Source organism: Neoarius graeffei, chromosome 18 (assembly GCF_027579695.1).
Source record: "Neoarius graeffei isolate fNeoGra1 chromosome 18, fNeoGra1.pri, whole genome shotgun sequence".
NCBI classification, from domain to species: Eukaryota; Metazoa; Chordata; class Actinopteri; order Siluriformes; family Ariidae; genus Neoarius; species Neoarius graeffei.
Genome location: NC_083586.1, coordinates 37,489,523 through 37,507,467, shown reverse-complemented (window position 1 = coordinate 37,507,467; position 17,945 = coordinate 37,489,523). Strand labels below are relative to the sequence as shown.

The window sequence follows — 17,945 nt, the reverse complement described above, 5'->3', positions numbered from 1 at the left end:
GAGGAATGGATCAAGCACAAAAACTTAAATCTGCTCCATTGATTTGGACAATTAACTGGCCATGAAAAAAATTATGTCCTATTGTTTTGAGATAAAGGGTTGGCAGTGGGAAGGGTATTCAATGAGAAGTGTAAAAAATTTCCATTCCATTCAATGAGAAGAGTGAAAACCCCCTCCGCTGCCAGCTCTTAGTCCCAATGGGTAAGGTCAGGTTTGTTCACACATTCCAACACAGTTCTAAAACTGCTTTTTACAAACAGATTCATTTATCTGGTATTTGACTTTATTTTGGTATTTGACTCTATTCAGTAGGGGCGGCACGGTGGTGTAGTGGTTAGTGCTGTCGCCTCACAGCAAGAAGGTCCGGGTTCGAGCCCCGTGGCCGGCGAGGGCCTTTCTGTGTGGAGTTTGCATGTTGTCTGCGTGGGTTTCCTCCGGTTTCCCCCACAGTCCAAAGACATGCAGGTTAGGTTAACTGGTGACTCTAAATTGACCGTAGGTGTGAATGTGAATGGTTGTCTGTGTCTATGTGTCAGCCCTGTGATGACCTGGCAACTTGTCCAGGGTGTACCCCGCCTTTCGCCCGTAGTCAGCTGGGATAGGCTCCAGCTTGCCTGCGACCCTGTAGAACAGGATAAAGCGGCTAGAGATAATGAGATGGGAGATGAGACTCTATTCAGTGGGTCTTGAAATTAACTCTTGTACTATTTTACTCAGTCCCGAAACCTTGTGAACGCGATATCTCAAAGGCTAATGAATGGAATTTCACCAAACTTTCACCATTTGTGCGCTTTGGGACAAACATGAACTGATTAGATTTTGAGGTTAAAAGGTCACAGGTCAAGATTACTGTGAGGTCAAATGTCCATCCCCAAACTTTGTGAACACCATATCTCAAAGACTAATGAAAGGAATTTCACCAAACTTTCACCATTTGTGCACTTTGGGACAAAGATGAAATGATTAGATTTTGAGCTCAAAAGGTCGAAGGTCAAGGTCACTGTGAGGTCAAATGTCTGTCCGAAAACCTTGTGAACACAATATCTCCAACGCAAATGAAAGGAATTTCACCAAACTTTCACCATTTGTGCATTTGGGGACAAACATGAACTGTTTAGGTTCTGAGGTTAAAAGGTCACAGGTCAAGATTACTGTGAGGTCAAATGTCCATCCCCAAATCACAACTTAATAAGGCGTGTGGTCTACCAGGCGGAGGCATCCCCATCGACGCTGTTGACGTCGAGTTCTATCTAGTTTCTCTCTAAACTCAAAATAGAGCAAAATTAACTATTTTGAGGAAAATACTTTTAACTCTGGAAAAAACTGCTCAGTCATTTTTTCCTGTGTATGCACTACAGCGCACCCATATCAACCGATCTGCTCATCAAAAATAGAAGAAATATTTACACTTACTCAAGTTGATCTTCAGCTGGATCGAGTCGAAGTTAAAAAAAAAAGGCACTGTTCATCATCAGTGTTGCAGTTCTCAAGATTGAACCGAATCGCTGTCCTGAATCATGAAATGAATCATGATTATGAATTGAATCGCTGTCCTGAATCATCCGAAGCGCATAAAATCCATGTGCCATCTCGCAACAAGTTTTATCGCTAAATAGCCTGAACTATGTCTGACAGATTTTATCCTGTTTACGGTGGACGTTCCCACTGCGAAAGAGAAACTGATCGAAACCAAAAGAGTGAAAGTGATTATCATGCTGTTGCCATGTGAATAGTCTTTTATGAATGCAGAAGTGGTGTAGTGGTTAGCACTGTCACCTCACAGCAAGAAGGTTCTGGGTTCGATCCCAGCAGCCGGCAAGGGCCTTTCTGTGTGGAGTTTGCATGTTTTCCCTGTGTCCGCGTGGGTTTCCTCCGGGTGCTCTGGTTTCCCCCACAGTCCAAAGATATGCAGGTTAGGCTAATTGGTGGCTCTAAATTGACCGTAGGTGTGAATGTGAGTGCGAATGGTTGAGTCAGCCCTGTGATGACCTGGTGATTTGTCCAGGGTGTACTCTGCCTCTCGCCCATAGTCAGCTGGGATAGGCTCCAGCTTGCCTGTGACCCTGCACAGGATAAGCGGCTACAGATAATGAATGGATGGAATGCGGAAGTGGGCTCTCAGCGCTCTGGCTCCAGTGTGACTGAGTAAGGTGGCAAGTTTTATGTTTCATCTAATTTAGGTAATTTAAAAACTATAATATTATTTCACAGTGGACACATAGGAAAGTGTAAAGTATAAAGTTTGTCAGTATGTTCATCATGCTTGTATGATAAAAACTCGAAGATATTTATCTAAATTCATGACCTGTTCATTCTAAACCTGTTGAGCTTCGCTGGCGACGCTCTCGACCCCAAAGGGTGAAGGTGCATCGTGTGGTGCTGATCTCCGTTTCCATAGCCCTCGGGCTGTCGCCTGTTACATAGCTACAGTTACGATGGGGGCTGGTCCTCTAGTAACTGCGAGAGTTTGACTCCCTACTCGCATCTGTATTGCAGTGTGCGTCCCCAGATGTTAGTTGCAATCTGGCAACAGGTGCTTTTACTGCCATCTACTTTGTCAGATAGCAGTAGGTACCATTTTTACGATGGTCTTTGGTATGACCCGATTGCAAGTAGATCTCACGATCTCCCGTCCAAGAGGTGGCCATGCTAACCACTAGGCCAACTTGTGATGATTTAAAGGAACAGTCCACCGTACTTCCATAATGAAATATGCTCTTATCTGAATTGAGACGAGCTGCTCCGTACCTCTCCGAGCTTTGCGCGACCTCCCAGTCAGTCAGACGCAGTCAGACGCGCTGTCACTCCTGTTAGCAATGTAGCTAGGCTCAGCATGGCCAATGGTATTTTTTGGGGCTGTAGTTAGATGCGACCAAACTCTTCCACGTTTTTCCTGTTTACATAGGTTTATATGAGCAGTGATATGAAACAAGTTCAGTTACACAAATTGAAACGTAGCGATTTTCTATGCTATGGAAAGTCCGCACTATAATGACAGGCGTACTAACACCTTCTGCGCGCTTCGGCAGCGCATTGATATCTGAGCTCCGTATCAATGCGCTGTCGAAGTGCGCAGAAGGTGTTAGTACGCCTGTCATTATAGTGCGGACTTTCCATAGCATGGAAAATCGCCACGTTTCAATTTGTGTAACTGAACTTGTTTCATATCACTGCTCATATAAACCTATGTAAACAGGAAAAACACGGAAGAGTTTGGTCGCATCTAACTACAGCCCCAAAAAATACCGTTGGCCATACTGAGCCTAGCTACATTGCTAACAGGAGTGACAGCGCGTCTGACTGCGTCTGACTGACTGGGAGGTCGCGCAAAGCTCGGAGAGGTACGGAGCAGCTCGTCTCAATTCAGATAAGAGCATATTTCATTATGGAAGTACGGTGGACTGTTCCTTTAAACAAACAAACAGAAAAAGCGATACTGTACAAAAGTCTGAGGCACCTTATTTTTTTTTTTCATACAAACTTTGTTTTAGATTTCTATTTTATGAATTCTACGTTATCGGGACAGAGTCCAAACGTTCGTTTTCCAGAACAAAATTAAATGCTACAGAAAAAAAATGTTTGTATCTGAGCAGCATATTACATAAGAGAGCACTTTTCAGATTAAAAAAGAAAACATAATGAAGGCTGCTGGGTTTTGGTGCAAAATGAAGAAGCGAGTGTGACAGTCAAAGTGTCCAGAAGAACTGTGGCTGGTTCTGTAAGATGCTCAGTAAAACCTACAGCTCATTTCCTTATCAAACTGCACTCATTGCACCGGAGACTACTATTTTTTCTAAAGCAAAGGGTCGTCTCACACCAAACATGGACTTTGTTTCATTTATTATGGCTTACTGCTTATTCATCTCATCTCATTATCTGTAGCCGCTTTATCCTGTTCTACAGGGTCGCAGGCAAGCTGGAGCCTATCCCAGCTGACTACGGGCGAAAGGCGGGGTACACCCTGGACAAGTCGCCAGGTCATCACAGGGCTGACACATAGACACAGACAACCATTCACACTCACATTCACACCTACGCTCAATTTAGAGCCACCAGTTAACCTAACCTGCATGTCTTTGGACTGTGGGGGAAACCGGAGCACCCGGAGGAAACCCACGCGGACACGGGGAGCTTCTTGCTGTGAGGCGACAGCACTAACCACTACACCACCATGCCGCCGGCTTACTGCTTATTGTTTATAGTATTTTTTTAATGTTGAAAATTTCACGTCATTATTTTTCAGCCATTTTTTGGTCTGCAGCATTTTTTTACGTGTCTAGGATGTTTGCACAGTACTGTATATATACACCTTTGTTCAGATGAAATATTGGAGGCTGACAGTATCAAATCCACAGCTGCTCTTTTTCTTCTGCTTGATGGCAATTTGTCGATATCCTCCAGTTACTCTCTACTGTATTTACATTTGTGGCTCAGTGGATCTGTAAAAGAGAGACTATCTGAGAGATTATATAAACAGAGATGCTATCAGCACAGACATGACGAATTTGCGCTGTCTAGGTCTGTGAAGTCTGTGCATAGCGTTCCGTGTCACATGACTCGTTGGATCTGACGCTGTACTGGATGATGTGTAGAGGAGAGATCTCCGGACTGCTTCTGCCACTACACTTCCTGCCTCGGTGAGTTTCTGACAAATGCTATCGATTCCCATTACACTAATCTCAGCCACTATGTCTGGCTGCACGTATCACAAACACACTGATCTCGAAGTCGGAGGATTTTTTCTGAAGCTCAGCCTTTGAAGGCACCTGGGACATACATGCTTTCTCACTTAATACTCATTACCCATTAAGATGGGCGATATCTAAAAATAATTCAGGAGGAAAATAATGGTGATAACGTGTTGCGTCACCCCTGTGTTAGCCTGTTTACAGCATGGTTGTCACGGTAACCTGTCTCTCAGCGATAACACAGGTTTCCTATTTCTCTTTCTCTCTGGCTCGCACCAAACCTAGGTTCATAATTCAGAGCATTTAAAAAGCGTCTCAAGTGTCAGATCTAATGCTTTACAAATAACATTAATGGTGATGATAATTAATTAAAGTGTGATTAAATACGTTTTTTAATGGGTTTTTTTTTCCAACTGAAGTTTTGCTTTACAACATTGTGAGTAGCATAAACGATGAAAATGTGAGCCTTGTGAGCAATCGACAGTTTATTTGTAAAAGAAGTACACTCACTGGCCACTTTATTAGGAACACCGATCCGCCTGCTGTTTGATGCAGTTCTCTAATCAGCCGATCCTTTGACAGCAGCATAATGCATAAATGAAATCATGCAGATACAAATCAAGAGCCTCAGTTAATGTTCACTTCAAACATCAGAACAGGAAAACTTGTGATCTCAAAGTGTGACTTTCTTTCACTGTGGCATGGGTGTTGGTTTGAGCCAGATGGACTGGTTTGAGTATTTCAGAAACTGCTGATCTCCTGGTGTTTTCTCACACAACAGTCTCGACAAAGAATGGTGCGAAAAACAAAAAACATTGAGTGAGCGACAGTTACAGTGCCTTGAAAAAGTATTCATACCCCTTGAACTTTTCCACATTTTTCCACCTTACAGCCACGAACTTAAACGTTTTTTATTGAGATTTTATGTGATAGACCAACACAGAGTAGCACATAATCGTGAAGTGAAACGAAAATGATAAATGGTCTTCAAAATTTTAAACAAATAAAAATCTGAAAAATGTGGTGTGCATTAGTATTCAGCCCCCCTGTGTCAATACTTTGTAGAGCCATCTTTTGCTGCAATTATAGCTGCAAGTCTTTTGTGGTATGTCTCTAGCAGCTTTGCACATCTAGACATTGAAATTTTTGCCCATTCTTCTTTGCAAAATAGCTCAAGCTCAGCCAGATTGGATGGAGAGCGTCTGTGAACAGCAATTTTCAAGTCTTGCCACAGATGCTCAATGGGATTTAGGTCTGGACTTTGACTGGGCCATTCTAACACATGAATATTCTTTGATCTAAACCATTCCGTTGTAGCTCTGGCTGTATATTTAGGGTCATTGTCTTGCTGGAAGGTGAATCTCCTTCCCAGTCTCAAGTCTTTTGCAGCCTCCAACAGGTTTTCTTCCAGGATTGCCCTGTATTTCGCTCCATCCATCTTCCCATCAACTCTGACCAGCTTCCCTGTCCCTGCTGAAGAAAAGCATCCCCATAGCATGATGCTGCCACCACCATGTTTCACAGTGGGGATGGTGTGTGCAGGGTGATGAGCAGTGTTAGTTTTCCGCCACACATAGCGCTTTGCATTTAGGCCAAAAAGTTCAACTTTGGTCTCATCTGACCAAAGCACCTTCTTCCACATGTTTGCTGTGTCCCCTACATGGCTTCTGGCAAACGGGACTTCTTATGCCGGTCTTTCAACAATGGCTTTCTTCTTGACACTCTTCCAAAAAGGCCAGATTTGTGGAGTGTATGACTTATAGTTATCCTGTGCACAGATTCTTCCACCTGAGCTGTGGATTTCTGCAGCTCATCCAGAGTGATCATGGGCCTCTTGGCTGCTTCTCTGACCAGTGCTCTCCTTGGTCGCTCTGTCAGTTTAGGTGGACGGCCATGTCTTGGTAGGTTTGCAGTTGTGCCATACTTTTTCCATTTTTGAATGATGGATTGAACAGTGCTTCTTGAGATGTTCAGAGCTTGGGATATCTTTTGATAACCTAACCCTGCTTTAAACTTCTCCAGAACTTTATCCCTGACCTGTCTGGTGAGTTCTTTGGTCTTCATGATGCTGTTTGTTCTTCAGTGTTCTCTAACAAACCACTGAGGCCTTCACAGAACAAGTGTATTTATGCTGAGAGTAAATTACACACAGTAGGACTCTATTAACTAATTAGATGACTTCTGAAGGCAGTTGATTGCACTGGATTGTATTTAGAGGTATCAGAGTACAGGGGGCTGAATACTAATGCACACCACATTTTTCAGATTTTTATTTGTTTAAAATTTTGAAGACCATTTATCATTTTCGTTTCACTTCACAATTATGTGCTACTCTGTGTTGGTCTATCACATAAAATCTCAATGAAAAACTTTTAAGTTTGTGTTTGTAAGGTGGAAAAATGTGAAAAAGTTCAAGGGGTATGAATACTTTTTCAAGGCACTGTATGTGGGTGGAAACAAACGCCTTGTTGATAAGAGAGGTCAGAGGAAAATGGCCAGATTGGTTTGAGCTGCCAAGAAGGATATAGTAACTCATGTAATCACTCTTTACAACCATGGTGAGCAGAAAAGCATCTCAGCATGCAACAGCAGAAGAACACATTGGGTTCCAGTCCTGCAGCCAAGAACAAGAATCTTAGAAACGAGAACAAGTTCCTATTAAAGTGGCCAGTGAGTGTGTATTGATGTGCTAGGGTTTATTTATTTATTTACTTACTTACTACTTTTGCTTTTGTTAAGGCCCGGTCCCACTGGCCGATGGACACAAAATGTATGCAAAAAGGACACAGCGGACGAGCAAAATTTTGGGGGTGGCTCTATCCGTTTTCATCCGCTCCAGAAATGGACAAAATTGGCGAAAATTTGCGAAAACATAACGGAAAAGAACAGACGTGGGTAGTATATAGCGGGGATGTTAAACGCATGTTCATAGGAAGCCTAGTGGATGAAAGCGGATGGAAGTGGATGACAGCTCCGACGGGGTTACCGGTGATAACTGAGAAGCGGACGCATAGCAGAAAGAGCGGATGCATAGCGGATGAAGGGGATGCATCACGTACGCCTAACGGAAACAAAGGGGATGTTGCGCGGATGTATATCGGATGCAGACCGTTCACTGCGCATGCGGGGGGTATGAATTGCGTCTGCTCCGCGGATATAAAGGGATGCAGCACGCACGCCGTCAGCATAAAGCGGAAAGACATGCTGGCGGCTACATCGATACATCTCTACTACTAGATGATTTTCTCCCCCTTTTTATACAAAATATCGATTGTCCGCTAGGTGTCCTTCTACATACTCTAGACATACTCCAGACATCCTAAATATACGAGATACATCCCAGATATAAACGCTTTGTCCGTTTTGAATACTTTATATACGAGATGCATACGCTTACGTCCTTTCTATTTCCGTGCTACTAACGATGAATAGACGTTTCCTGTACCTTATCTTTCCTCCCTCTTTCCGTTTTCAGCTGCAGCGGATGTGAGTTGCGAGGATGCCCGGAGGATGCAGAGAGGATACAGCAGACGTTTAACGGATGATAACGGACATAGAACGTTTGTTGCTCGTATATGTCACGGATTTACATCGTACACGGCGGAAAGTTCATCCGTTCTAAAAGTTTTGTGCAGCTCAAAACTTTTTGCGCGGATGAAATCACAGTGGACGGATGCTCGATGGATAGAGCGTATGAAGCACGTATGCAATGAGTACACAACGGATGCATAGCGTTTTCCAACGGATGGCAAAGATTTTTTTACGTTTTACATCCTCTTTGCATCCGTAAGTGCAGTGGGACCTGGCCTTTAACGGCGTATTACAGCAGAATCACTTAAAATCCACCATCTAGCTGATGGTTTCGCCACAGTTCCTGACTGCACAGGTGATAATATTCTTATTGTGTCCTGGTTTAATTTGGACATTTTCTTTCTCATCTCATTATCTCTAGCCGCTTTATCCTGTTCTACAGGGTCGCAGGCAAGCTGGAGCCTATCCCAGCTGACTACGGGCGAGAGGCGGGGTACACCCTGGACAAGTCGCCAGGTCATCACAGGGCTGACACATAGACACAGACAACCATTCACACTCTCATTCACACCTACGCTCAATTTAGAGTCACCAGTTAACCTAACCTGCATGTCTTTGGACTGTGGGGGAAACCGGAGCACCCGGAGGAAACCCACACGGACACGGGGAGAACATGCAAACTCCGCACGGAAAGGCCCTCGCCGGCCACGGGGCTCGAACCCATGACCTTCTTGCTGTGAGGCGACAGCGCTAACCACTACACCACCGTGCCGCCACATTTTCTTTCTCTCAGGTTTTTTAAAAATATTACTAACACTTTTTAAAAAATGTTTAACAAACATCCATCCATTATCTGTAGCCAATTATCCTGTACAGGCAAGCTGGAGCCTATCCCAGCTGACTACGGGCGAAAGGCGGGGTACACCCTGGACAAGTCGCCAGGTCATCACAGGGCTGACACATAGACACAGACAACCATTCACACTCACATTCACACCTACGCTCAATTTAGGTGGTGTTTACATTAGACCGTATCAGCGGATCATCAGATTAACGTTTTTAAAACGATTCGCGTGCACACAGCAACGCCAGTACACGGATACGCTAATCACATGACTAATTAGACGGCACGTCACATGATCCCAGTGCATATCGGGCATGTGCAAGTCACTCACCACTTGCAAGTGGAAGGATGGCAAGCGAACACCTTCTCCAGCAGATAAACACACCTGGCTGTGATGTTCATGTTCTCTCTGAGTTTAAGCGCCTGAAGAAGGTAAATAAGTTGAAATGTGTAAATAAACCTCAGTGCAGCTCAGCGCTTCCTCCTGCGCTCCAAATCACTCCGCCCTGAACAGCGAGTGCCCTCTGGAGGGTGCGCACTCCGGCCCTGCGCAGCTCACAGAGCTCACGAGTGAAGCGCACGAGCAGTGATTCGGGACTGAGCCGCTGTGTGTGCGATCCCAACGCCAGCGAATCAGGAAGGTAGATGTCACAGTGACGTTGTCCAATGATGACGCCAGCTAGAGCTCATCACAGCGTTTCCTCGTTCCTCAATGTTTACACAGCACTGGATCAGATACGAACTGGGTTGAATACGTGGGCCCTGGCGGATTCAAGTTGTTCCGCCTGTGGAGTCGTTTCCCGGCGTTTTAATGTAGACGGACAGTGCATCCGCGACGAAAACGAGACGGATACGGTCTAATGTAAACACCACCTTAGAGTCACCAATTAACCTAACCTGCATGTCTTTGGACTGTGGGGGAAACCGGAGCACCCGGAGGAAACCCACGCGGACACGGGGAGAACATGCAAACTCCGCACAGAAAGGCCCTCGCCGGCCCCGGGGCTCGAACCTGGACCTTCTTGCTGTGAGGCGACAGCGCTAACCACTACACCACCCATTTAACAAACAGTTTTTTTAATATTAAGAAAAGAAAAGTGTTTTTTTTAAATGTATGAATGTACTCATGGACATTCCTTAAAACTGAAATGATGGTAATGCTCATTTCCTTGTCTTTTTTTGGGGCTGGAATTTCTGGATGATTAAAATGTTTATCGCAGTCGCATGTGAGGAAAACATCAGTATCGCCCAAGCCTCGTAGGGATGCATGAATACTCGTAATTAAAATGAATACAGTGCAAAGATTTGAGTATTTAACAATGCAATTCTAGTTTTCTTTCCGTTTCAAAAAAAACCCACCTATATTGTATGTGTGGCAGCGGGGGCGTGGTCAAGCGCCGGTCTGTGACAGGAGGGCGGAGTCAGGGAAGGTAAGTGGCAGAATCACGACACCTGAGAGCAATTAACCTGTGTTTGTGTGTCTTCCCAGTGACCGCGCCCTATATCAGGAGGGAGAGCGAGAGCGGAAGGAGCTCACCCTTGGACGAGACGCTGATGTGTGTGTCTCTGTGCGTCCGACACATATTGCTAAAACTGAAAAGTGTGGCAATAAAAGCCTTGTTTCACCTGATCTCTGTCCTGCCGTCCTCTGTGCTCCACCCACCCACAGGGAAATTACCACAGTGGTGCCGAAACCCGGGACAGAGGATGGCAGGACAGAGATCAGGTGAAACAAGGCTTTTATTGCCACACTTTTCAGTTTTAGCAATATGTGTCGGACGCACAGAGACACACACATCAGCGTCTCGTCCAAGGGTGAGCTCCTTCCGCTCTCGCTCTCCCTCCTGATATAGGGCGCGGTCACTGGGAAGACACACAAACACAGGTTAATTGCTCTCAGGTGTCGTGATTCTGCCACTTACCTTCCCTGACTCCGCCCTCCTGTCACAGACCGGCGCTTGACCACGCCCCCGCTGCCACAGTATGTGTACCGGTAGTTACTCTCAACTAGAATTTTGTCGATAGGAAAACAACTGGAAGGCTGATGACCCCATGTTCAGTAAAAACAAGTCTGTGCTGACGGACGAATGTGTAAGAAGTGCGTCAGAAGTGGCAGTCAAATGTTCTTTGATATTAACAAGCTTTTAGGGTCACTTGAGAAGAAGCTAAAGTCCATAGAAATCGATTGAATTCACAAAAGCACAATAAAAATCATCACATACAGTTGGGTGCTGATTGCATGCTGTTGTTCCAGTGCTGTGTGTGAAACATGTTTGAGGTGAACGAATGCTCACCACACATCCTTCTCACTATGTAGTGTGAGGCAAATTTGGGTTAAGATCAGTTGTTGGGGCGTCAAAAAATGTCTATGTGAAACATAACATTTTTTTTAAATGGAAAGCTTACATGGATTTATTTAGCTTTGTGGTTTTTATGAGCGATGTTGTTTTACATCACAGGATAAAACAACAGCTTTGGGAAGGCTTTCTTTTCGGTGTGTAGCATCCTTTGATCTTTATTACTTCCACCAGCTTTGTTGGAGGAGGTGATGTTTGTTTCTGTTCCCAGTGTAACTCAAAAAGTCGTGAACAGATTTGGATGAAATTTTGACGAAAGGTGGCCCATGGGTCAACAAACAATTGATTAGATTTTGAAGCAAATCTGGTTATATTGGCAGATCCAGGATCCAGATATGTATGTGGATCCAAGATATTTTTGTCTGTTCCCAACGTAACTCAAAAAGTAGTGGACGGCTTTTGATCAAATTTGGCGTACAGCTTTAGTATTATCCTAGGTTCAAGTGAGTTGATTTTGATGTTGATAATACGTGGCTTGACAGAGATACAGTGTCTTGCGAACGTATTCATCCCCCTTGGTGTTTGTCCTGTTTTGTCGCATTACAAGCTGGAAATAAAATGGATTTTTGGAGGGTTAGCACCATTTGATTTACACAACATGCCTACAACTTCATCTCATCTCATTATCTCTAGCCGCTTTATCCTTCTACAGGGTCGCAGGCAAGCTGGAGCCTATCCCAGCTGACTACGGGCGAAAGGCGGGGTACACCCTGGACAAGTCGCCAGGTCATCACAGGGCTGACACATAGACACAGACAACCATTCACACTCACATTCACACCTACGGTCAATTTAGAGTCACCAGTTAACCTAACCTGCATGTCTTTGGACTGTGGGGGAAACCGGAGCACCCGGAGGAAACCCACGCGGACACGGGGAGAACATGCAAACTCCACACAGAAAGGCCCTCGCCGGCCCCAGGGCTCGAACCCAGGACCTTCTTGCTGTGAGGTGACAGCGCTAACCACTACACCACCGTGCCACCCTGCCTACAACTTAAAGGTGAAAATTGTTGTTTTATTCTGACATAAACAATAATTAAGATGAAAAAAAAACAGAAATCTGGAGTGTGCATAGGTATTCACCCCCCCAAATTCAATACTTTGTAGAGCCACCTTTTGCTGGGGTATGTCTCTATTAGCTTAGCACATCTAGCCAATGAGATTTGTGCCCATTCCTCAAGGCAAAATTGCCCCAACTCCTTCAAGTTAGATGGGTTGTGTTGGTGTACAGCAATCTTCAAGTTATGCCACAGATTCACAGTTGGATTTAGGGCTGGGCTTTGATTAGGCCATTCCAAGACATTTAAATGTTTCCCTTTAAACCACTCCAGTGTAGCTTTAGCAGTATGTTTAGGGTCATTGTCCTGCTGGAATGTGAACCTTCATCCCAGTCTCAAACCTCTGGCCGACTCAAACAGGTTTTCCTCCAGAATTGCCCTGTATTTAGTGCCATCCATCTTTCCTTCAGTCCTGACCAGCTTTCCTGTCCCTGCAGATGAAAAATATCCCCACAGCATGATGCTGCCACCACCATGCTTCACTGTAGGAATGGTGTTCTCAGGGTGTTGGGTTTGCGCCACACATGGCATTTCCCATGATGGCCAAAAAGATCAATTTTAGTCTCATTTGACCAAAGAATCTTCTTCCATGTGTTTGGGGAGTCTGCCACGTGCTGTTGGACAAACTGTAAATGTGTTTTCTTCAGCAATTACTTTTTTCTGGCCACTCTTCCATAAAGCCCCGCTCTGTGGAGTGTACGGGTTAAAGTAGTCCTATGGACAGATACTCCCATCTCCACTGTGGATCTTTGCAGCTCCTTCAGTGTTTTCTTTGGTGTTCTTGTTGCATCTCTGATTAATGCCCTCCTTGCCCAGTCTGTGAGTTTTGGTGGGCGGCCTTCTCTCGTCAGGTTTGTAGTGGTGCCATATTCTTTCCATTTTCCTATAATGGATTTAATGGCGCTCCATGGGATATTCAAAGTTTGGCATAATTTTTTTTTTACCCCAACCCTGATCTATACTTCTCTACAACTTTGTCTCTGACCTGTTTGGAGGCTCCTTGGTTTTCATGTTGCTTGCTTAGTAGTGTTGCAGAGTCAGGGTCCTTCCAGAACAGGCTGATTTATTCAGACATCATGTGACAGATCATGTGACACTTTGATTGCACACAGGTGGATCTTAATCAACTAATTATGTGACTTATGAAGTGAATTGTTTGGACCAGCTCTTATTTAGGGGTTTCATACGAAAGGGGGTGAATACTTATGCACACTCCAGATTTCTGTTTTTTCATCTTAATTGTTGTTTGTGTCACAATAAAACAACAATGTGCACCTTTAAAGCTGTAGGCATGTTGTGTAAATCAAATGGCGCTAACCCTCCAAAAATCCATTTTAATTTCAGCTTGTAATGCAACAAAACAGGACAAACACCAAGGGGGATGAATACTTTTGCAAGACAATGTATACACTCTACCGAGTGCCCTTCTAGTTGTTACACTGACATGGTTATAGTCTTGATTTCACATTCTTCTAGTCATGTATTTTACACAACTGCCCCAGACTTTCAAATAAACAGGATTTCAGTTCTTTTCCAGTCACGTTCACTTAATGCTACGTTTATAATGACCTGGATGACCTCTCTCTCTCTCTCTCTCTCTCTCTCTCTCTCTCTCCCCATTCTTTCTTTTTCTGTCTCTTCCTGCTCTTGCTCAAAGTCTTGCTCTTTCCCACAAATTCAAAAACAAGGAAATTCACAAGGCACTTCTGTTTCAATACTCCAAGCCTCCACTTTTGGATTGTCTTTTGTCTCTGTATCAGGGATATCATCTTACCAAATTTTTGTTCTGTGAATCAAAAGTAAAAAAAAAAAAACAATGGTCGCATTTGTCATAGCAAAGGTAACCAGCGGAAAAAAATAGGCTAATTATATTGGTAATTATAAAAGCCTGGGGTAACTGCTGTTCTCTTATTAGTGGTGTCAGAATTTCTGGTTAAAATATCAGGAGACGGCGGCACGGTGGTGTAGTGGTTAGCGCTGTCGCCTCACAGCAAGAAGGTCCGGGTTTGAGCCCTGTGGCCGGCGAGGGCCTTTCTGTGTGGAGTTTGCATGTTCTCCCTGTGTCTGTGTGGGTTTCCTCCGGGTGCTCCGGTTTCCCCCACAGTCCAAAGACATGCAGGTTAGGTTAACTGGTGACTCTAAATTGACCGTAGGTGTGAATGTGAGTGTGAATGGTTGTCTGTGTCTATGTGTCAGCCCTGCGATGACCTGGCGACTTGTCCAGGGTGTACCCCGCCTTTCGCCCGTAGTCAGCTGGGATAGGCTCCAGCTTGCCTGCGACCCTGTAGAACAGGATAAAGTGGCTACAGATAATGAGATGAGATGAGATATCAGGAGACACATCGTTCTGGAGTAATGTTGGAGTCATAACACTTTCTGTTTTGTGAGCACAGTTTTATCAGATTAAGCAGCTGCTATTTATAGCATGAGGAGAGAATAGCAATGGTGACAGCTGAAGATTTTGTTGTTTCCATGACTCCGTGTCAGGATCTGTGTTGGTGGACAAAAAGAGTTACGCAAAGGGAGTCACCGTTTTGTACAGAAAGGGATTTTAAGGAATATGTTCAAAAGGACCGTTTGGTATCTATTGAAAAACATGCATGCCAATAATTCAGAACAATGTGTTGATGGACAGTGCATGCTGTTACCGAAAAATGTTTGTTGTTTGTTTAAAAAGTTCATCCGAGTTAAGATTTTGATGGAATGTACTTTGATGTGATCATGCATCAGCCAAAAGAAGATACATATTGTGGGCAAAGCATCCACGTTGATGTCGGGAAAGCAGACAGAGAAGTTAATTACACTTGTCAGTTCACATCCAGAGCTGTGACCCAGTGCAGAAAATCTCAAATGAAATCCAGTGCTAAAAATCTATAATTAAATCCAGTGCAAAAGATCTCGAATTAAACCCAGTGCTGAAAATCTTGAATGAAATCCAGTGCTAAAAATCTAGAATGAAATCCAGTCTTCAAAATCTATAACGGATGAGAGTTTTCCGCTTTTCGGCGGATTTCCGCTTTTCCTGAGTAAAAATCGACCTTTTTATATTATGCCAAATCCGTTGAGATTTTTTCTTCATTTATTGAGGGGGGGTTGGGGTATGTTCCTTCGTGATACTCAAGCGTAATTCATTCCTACGACAATGTTACATGTTTACATTTTCGCCATCTTTAGTCTCGCTAAGTCTCGCGGTAGAATACGTGTTCTCTGCAATGTAATTGGCCAAAACATCGATGGCGAGAGCATGATAGCCAATCATAACAGTTCTTACAAAAGTACCCACATCCGTTCTATTTTATCGAAACTTGCAACTTCATGTTCATCGTCGCTGCTCTTCAAAAATACGTTTCTCTTTCGTATCGGCTTTTTTACTCAAAATGCCTCAATTTACTCAGTTAATACATTGAACATGTATATGATAGATAGTCAGTAAATCTGAATTAATGCTGACAGTTTTGAAAACTTAAATATTTCAAAAGACTTTTTGAAGAAATCATATGCAACTAATGAGGACATGGGGAGAAAAGGTCAGTCACCCGAAGAAATTTTTTGTAATATATGAACATTTTGATAATTAATAGAACTTAAGTTTAATGTGAATTTAGTTTGTCATTTTTGTTGATCATGAATTATAACCATACCCTTGAATGTAGAATGTGATTTTATTTTGAATTCAAACAATACTCCTATTGATTTGAAACATATTTTCATGTAAATGTATAAAAAAGACAACAGATTTTTTTTTATCTACTTCAGCTCAGATTGCAGGAAAAGTGGTTTGTAAGGCCTTATTATTCAAAATTTTCCTGGGGGGTATTCCTCCCAGACCCCCCCCCCCCACCCCCTTGGCTTCGGGCGCCTTCGGCACCCTCGCATACCTTTATCTTGTTTTCTGCTTTTTTGATGACCACCCACTCTCATCCCTGCTATCATTAAATCCAGTGCATAAGATCTCAAATTAAACCCAGTGCTACAAATCTATAATTAAATCCAGTGTTAGAAATCTATAATTAAATCCAGTGTTAGAAATCTATAATTAAATCCAGTGCAAAAAAAATCTCAAATTAACTCCAGTGCTAAAAATCTATAACTAAATCCAGTGTTAAAAAGCTCTCTTTAAATAGTGTTAAAAATCTATAATTAAATCTGGTGCTAAAAATCTATAATTAAATCCAGTGTTAAAAAGCTCTCTTTAAATAGTGTTAAAAATCTCTAATTAAATCTGGTGCTAAAAATCTATAACTAAATCCAGTGTTAAAAAGCTCTCTTTAAATAGTGTTAAAAATCTCTAATTAAATCTGGTGCTAAAAATCTATAACTAAATCCAGTGTTAAAAAACTCTCTTTAAATAGTGTTAAAAATCTATAATTAAATCTGGTGCTAAAAATCTATAATTAAATCCAGTGTTAAAAAGCTCTCTTTAAATACAGTGTTAAAAATCTATAATTAAATCCAGTGCAAAAGATCTCGAATTAAACCCAGTGCTGAAAACCTATAATTAGGCCATTATTAAAAAATGTTCTGTTTCCGGTCCACCGGCCGGAAACAGAACGCCGGTTAACGCCGGTTTTTCGACATTTTTTTCGGGTTCGTAAATCTAAAATCGAACTTGACATTTCCGCATTCCCAGGGCTTTCCACTAAGGCTCATACTAGCCAGCCATGACAAATAAGTAGCCAGGGGGGTAAACACAAAATAAACTCCAGTTCCCAGGGTTAAATGTATTTTCCACAGACCATTTATTTATTCACTTTAATCAAATACAAAATAAAATGGCAGTAAATCTTTTCTTGTGTATTGCATCATGAGGCGTTCCTGGCTTGTAAATCTCTTATTTTCGGTGCATGACACATTCACGCAACTGAGTGCGCGCGCACACCGCATGTCGGGGCGCGGATGAGTTGCTCTCCCTTGATCAACGGTTCAGTTTGACATTATTGTCAGTCCGTTAGATAAACATTTAATTTTATTAAAATCGAAAATTAATATTTAGAGCCTGTGGGCTACAAAAATAGTCATTAAAGTAGCCGGCTGGACTTAATTGTGTGGCCGGCAGCCGGCGCTTGTGGAAAGCACTGTCGAATCAGCTCTGCGCATGCGCCGTGCGGCACAAAAAAATGGCAGCCACCATGAAGGAAGGAGATCCGGAGTTTTCAAACATTTGCTGAAGTGTGAAATCGCAAAATGGTATTCTAGCGAACAACAAAATAGTAAAGATTCAGAAAAACAAATCATTCAGTGATCATTTTAATAGTGTAATTTCATCCGAACTAGGCCTAACGGTCGATTTAGAACTACAAAAAGTCCGTGTGTCGGACATTTTAAGTACCTTTGTAAAAGTTTTGCAAATGTTGCAGTCAGCATTTAAAATGCTAACTTAAAGTTTTTGTACAAGTTTCAGTTGATTTAACTGTCATATTTTATTAAATGTGTCTGCTTTTGTAATAAAAAAGTACTGAAAGAAA

The 17,945-nt window shown here is 43.0% G+C and overlaps 1 protein-coding gene across 1 annotated transcript in view; it reads left to right on the top strand.

The window, feature by feature from the left end:
• LOC132866165 (vang-like protein 1) overlaps positions 1-17,945 on the top strand; it is a 217,669-nt gene that overhangs the window by 51,958 nt on the left and 147,766 nt on the right. The gene's annotated exons all lie outside the window — the stretch shown is intronic.